Raw genomic sequence first — 6,429 nt, forward strand, 5'->3', positions numbered from 1 at the left:
CTTGCCAAACCACCTCCACAGCAGAGGCCCAGAAAACCAGACCCAGCAGGAAGACAGAGGGGCATGCTCTGAGCCCCTGTGCCACACAGAGCGCATGCAGTGGGAGTAAAGCTGGATTTATACTTGTGCATCAGTACTATGCAGAGCCTACGCTGTAGCCTACACACATGGCCTATGCTGTGGTGAGCATTTATAAATGCATGGTGATATGAAGTGCTATTAAGTCTAGTTGATTCAAAACACATTAAACATGGCTCAATAGAGACAATGTCAAACACAGGTACACAAATCGGCTTCACTATAAATTACAGGAGTCACAGACAAACACTTGTCTTTATCTGGACGTATTTTCCCCACAAATACAACATGCTAATGTTTTTAGCACAAGGCTATGGGATTTTCCATTGTATAAATTAGCCTAGAGGCTTGCAGACTTTTCCTCTACTGATATAAAACCAGGGACATTTATCAAAGGTAACGTTACAAAATTCGGCTCTATTACAACTTACATGGTTCACCGATAAAACAGCTGTCTTATACTAAACATGTTTTCCAAACAAATATAACGTGTTAATGCTATTAGCACAAGCCTATGGCATTTTACATTGTATAAATTAGCCAAGCGACGCGCAGAGATTTCCTCTTCTCATATGAGCCAGGATAAATCACACATAAGGCTTGAAATGTTATCTTAGCGGAGGCTTTATTGTCTTCATTATTTATTGTTTCTTCTCTATGAAATAAAAGTAAATGAAAGCTTTGTTTCCACTGAGGGAAATGGTTTCAGCTTACAAAAATAGACAGATGGGTCCATTGCCACGACGCATAGTAACATTTATGGGGAGGTGCACGTCAGGCTACGGTATAGCGTATGGCATAGGCTCTATGTCGATGCAGGGCCTATGCTGTAGGTATGGCGTCCATTCAAAGCAGAGGTATAGATCCCACTTAAAGTGTGATTAGAGGGGCCACAACTATCAGGGAGCCCCATCCCCTCATACAGCTCTGGATGAAGTCCTAATGTTGTCCAGGGTTAATTAGAGGTACATGCAAATACACCATTAGTGCTGTGTGAGTAAACAGGCTTGCATTTCATATAAACACTTAGCCCTTTGGATAACTATATATTTATTCAGCTTATTGGGGATTTCTCACCAGATTAGGATATAATCAACAGAAAACCCTTAACTGGGCCATGTTACGAGTCTGCTTCCTTTGGCTGAGTATCTGGGTCTTGTGTGGCAAATAATGAAACTGCATTTCAACAAAAAATAATAATAGATAATAATCTCTTTTTGTTTAATTGTACAAACACCTGTATAAGTTACTGTAATGTGGATATTTCAAAGGTCAAAAACTGGTCAGCCTAACCAATTCCTGTTCTCTCTCCAGCACAGAAACCATATCACATTATCAGTTGATGAGGAAACTCTGATGGCCCAGGTGCATTACACAAGTCTATCCATTTAATGTAATTAACTGATGAGTCCTATCCACAAATTTGCACTGTGGAATTACTGAATGTCAGAAATGTTACATTTGGTGAGATGTAAAATCACACAGCCACAGAAAAAGATGGAAATCTAGTCAAAACCATATGACAGTACCTTATAAGGCAGCGTAGCATCCTGGGATAATTTCCTCTGTGATGTTATTAACATATATTATAGACTGCGTGATGTCTAAGCTTCAGACACTTTAATGCACCCTCTAGACGTCTGCACCGCAGCGTGTATGTAGTGTCATTTTTGTAGTACTCAAATCTTAGGTATACTTGCTACTATCCTCCTCTCCCAAAATGGCCTCAATATTGAATGATGTTTGTTTCTTCCTATAATTAATTAGAGTTCATGAAGCGCAGCAGATGAAGCAGCACTCTGCAGAGACTTCCCAGAGGTCAGTGACTAAAAAATGATCCTCCGCACTGCCAGGAAAGTGGTCAAACAAAAGCATGAAAAGACAAAAAAAAAAAACCCGTTTTATATGCTATAATTTTGCTGCCACCAAGTGACAAGTCTTTGAACAACATGTCTGTGTTGCCATTTCTTTGCTACAGTTGAGGCAGAGGCCTGCAGGAAAGCTTCATCGCCCTCTTGTGGTGAAATAAGTGGGAATAATGTATGTGAAGGTATCTGTAAAGGGCACATGACAAAGTAGGAAAGAGAAGTGTGTGCAGCTGGAGGGAACTAAGGAGAAGTTTCTATCCTTAATTATTTGCTGTACCTGATGAGGTAAGTTTAGATGGCTTGTTCCACAAATGTAGCAGGCTAAGTGGGGCCAGGAGGTAACTCCAGTAGCTCGACAGCTGGTGGACTCTGAGGTAAGTCACAAAATAAGAATATCTTTCAAACAGCAGTGGAACAGGGCAGCAGATAGGCCTTAATTTGTCTAGTCCAAGCTGGAGAGTTTATATGTTGTCAACTTCAGAGAACATCTTCGTAGATACTTTCCATTTTGACTTTGTGTCTCAGGCTCAGAGATGCTGGGTCTCTTTACTCAGTGAGACCTCTAGAGGACTCTAGCAGGTGTCTTTGTTTGGCTCCTCTCAGAGTGAGGAGAAAGAGGTGGCATTGTGACCTGTGGACTGGTGGACCATGAAGCAGGTTTGCTGGGCATGGACTCTTGGACAGATGAGCCATTTGCCACAGACACCCATTGCTGAAGAGAACAAGAAACTTTTCCTTTTTGGGTTGCCAATTTTGGTATGGGCTTGGTTAGTGCAAATAGTTTAAATTTATATCTCATCACAAGTGCTAGACATGCTAAAGGAATAGTTTTGGGAAATATACTTTATTGCAAGGAGTTAGATGAGGACATTGACATCACTTTAATGTCTGTACCATACTGTAAATGTAAAGGTACCACTAGCAGCTGGTTAGCTTAGCTTAGCATTAAGTCTGGAAAGGGGGGAGTAAATCTGTGTTTACTTGAATAGTGAAGGCCCTACTCTCAATCTGATTGGCTATTACTCATTGGCCTGTTTGGTTGGGTTGGTTAGGTTTCGGCAAGAGGAGTGAGATTGCTCAGAGTTAGTGTAAAAATGTCACAGTAAGCCAATCAGAGGCAGAGTAAGGCAGGTCATGCCTTTGCTATGCTAGGAACTGCAAATTTGCAACACTGAACAGTCATTGTTGTTGAGTTTTTCGATTTATTAATTTATTTTTATGGCATTTTGAGCACCACAAGCTGAGCGCCATGTAGTTTATTCAAGAGAAGGCAGACATCTCTGCTTCATTCTCATGCCAACATTGGGCAACTCACACCAAAATAATCTAATAATTGAGAAAGGGCACAACAGGTAAGAGGTAAAACATGTGGTTTTGATTTTTGGGTGAACTGTCCCTTTAATGTCAACTCTCAGCAACTCAACTGCTCACTTCTTACTCAAGCTGGTAACTATATCATGAGTCATATCAAGGGCACTGCCTGGTTTGACCTTTCAGTTGCTAAATAATTGTGTAATCCAAGTAAAAAAAAATCATGAAAAGTTTCAGTACAAATGTGGCAAAATGAAAAAAGAAAGATCAGAACACATGGCAGATTTACTCAAACAGTACAACATAAGAAATGCAACAGAAACAACAAATTAAAGTCAGCCAGCACACATGAACAGATCTTAGATCAACTGAACAAGCTTCAGGCCATATTTTAATTTAATAACAGCAAACATCAAACCTGATCTGCACATCCATACAACAGCAAGCATTCAACCATTAAATTTAAGTCAAATTGAAGGTTTAAAATCACACTAATAATTTATAAGTCCACACAGAGACAAACTGATGATCCACTTCCTCTTAAATGATGAATCTAATGCTGTCTACATTTTCAGTTAATATCAGTAAACAAAAGCCTGTGTTCACCTTCGTCAGAAATCTGGCATTCAGCAATTAAAAGATATTAAAGCTCCTTTAAGTTCAAGTATGAATGAATTGGTTTAGTCTTGTCATGTTTTTTTTTTTTTTTTTTTTGATAAAGAAAATTTAAGGGACAAGTCCGTTTGCAATAACTGATAGGCTATTTTAACCTCCTGAGACCCTGTGTCCTCATGTGAGGACATCACCTTTTGGGTTTACTTGACCTTCACACTTTTTTTGTGCCATCTAGTGGTAGTAAGACTAGAGTACACTAATCCATGGAAAAACAAGATGACACCCATCTCTGCCAAGTCAGTCTGCAGCTGATCCTGGCACATAAGTGGACAAGGTCCAAAACCTGATCACATTTTATGGTTGAAACTTGTTTATTTATGATTAATAATGTTTGTAGTTTGATATGGCAACAAATTTGACCACTTTTAGCAACAGTAGCAAGGTAAGACTGAAGAGACTGGGACTCTATTGTCATCTCATTTTGGGACATTGGGACTCTATTGTTGTCTCATCTGAGGACATTAGGACTTAATTGATGTCTTGTTTTAGGACATTGGGACTTTATTATTGTTTCATTTGAGGACACTGGGACTCTACTATCATCTTGTTTGAAGACACTGGGACTTTATTATGGTCTCATCTGAGGACACTGGGACTTTATTGTCATCTCTTTTTAGGACAATGGGGGTCTATTGTTGTCATCTTGTTTGAGGACACTGGGACTTTATTGTCATCTCTTTTTAGGACAATGGGGGTCTATTGTTGTCATCTTGTTTGAGGACACTGGGACTTTATTGTCATCTTGTTTGAAGACACTGGGACTTTATCATGGTCTCATTTGAGGACACTGGGACTTTATTGTCATCTCTTTTTAGAACAATGTGAGTCTATTGTTGTCATCTTGTTTGAAGACACTGGGACTTTATTATGGTCTCATTTGAGGACACTGGGACTTTATTGTCATCTTGTTTGAAGACACTGGGCCTTTATCATGGTCTCATTTGAGGACACTGGGACTTTATTGTCATCTTGTTTGAAGACACTGGGACTTTATTATGGTCTCATTTAAGGACACTGGGACTTTATTATGGTCTCATTTGAGGACATGGGGACTTTATTGTCATCTGGTTTGAGGACACTGGGACTTTATCATAAGCTCATTTGAGAACATTAGGACTTAATTATCGTCTCATTTGAGGACATCGGGACTTTATTGTCATCTTGTTTGAGGACACTGGGACTTTATTATAGTCTCATCTGAGGACACTTGGACTTTATTGTCATCTCTTTTTAGGACAATGGGGGTCTATTGTTGTCATCTTGTTTGAAGACACTGGGACTTTATCATGGTCTCATTTGAGGACACCGGGACTTTATTGTCATCTCTTTTTAGAACAATGTGAGTCTATTGTTGTCACCTTGTTTGAAGACACTGGGACTTTATTATGGTCTCATTTGAGGACACCGGGACTTTATTGTCATCTCTTTTTAGAACAATGTGAGTCTATTGTTGTCACCTTGTTTGAAGACACTGGGACTTTATTATGGTCTCATTTGAGGACACTGGGACTTTATTGTCATCTTGTTTGAAGACACTGGGACTTTATCATGGTCTCATTTGAGGACACTGGGACTTTATTGTCATCTTGTTTGAAGACACTGGGACTTTATCATGGTCTCATTTGAGGACACTGGGACTTTATTGTCATCTTGTTTGAAGACACTGGGACTTTATTATGGTCTCATTTAAGGACACTGGGACTTTATTATGGTCTCATTTGAGGACATGTGGACTTTATTGTCATCTGGTTTGAGGACACTGGGACTTTATCATAGTCTCATTTGAGAACATTAGGACTTAATTATCGTCTCATTTGAGGACATCGGGACTTTATTATAGTCTCATTTGAGGACACTGGGACTTTATTGTCATCTGGTTTGAGGACACTGGGACTTTATTATGATCTCATTTGAGGACAGTGGGACTTTAGGACATTTGGACTTAATTGTCATCTCATTTGAGGACATTGGGACTTTATAATGGTCTCATTTGCGGACACTGGGACTTTATTGTCATCTCATTTGAGGACACTGGGACTTTATTATCGTCTCATTTGAGGACACTGGGACTTTATTATAGTCTCATTTGAGGACACTGGGACTTTATTGTCATCTCATTTGAGGACACTGGGACTTTATTGTCATCTCATTTGAGGACACTGGGACTTTATTATTGTCTCATTTGAGGACACTGGGACTTTATTGTCATCTCATTTGAGGACACTGGGACTTTATTATCGTCTCATTTGAGGACACTGGGACTTTATTGTCATGTCATTTGAGGACACTGGGACTTTATTATCGTCTCATTTGAGGACACTGGGACTTTATTATAGTCTCATTTGAGGACACTGGGACTTTATTATCGTCTCATTTGAGGACACTGGGACTTTATTGTCATCTCATTTGAGGACACTGGGACTTTATTGTCATCTCATTTGAGGGCACTAGGACTTTATTATCGTCTCATTTGAGGACACTGGGACTTTATTGTCAT

Source organism: Epinephelus fuscoguttatus, linkage group LG3 (genome assembly GCF_011397635.1).
Source record: "Epinephelus fuscoguttatus linkage group LG3, E.fuscoguttatus.final_Chr_v1".
Lineage (NCBI taxonomy): Eukaryota > Metazoa > Chordata > Actinopteri > Perciformes > Serranidae > Epinephelus > Epinephelus fuscoguttatus.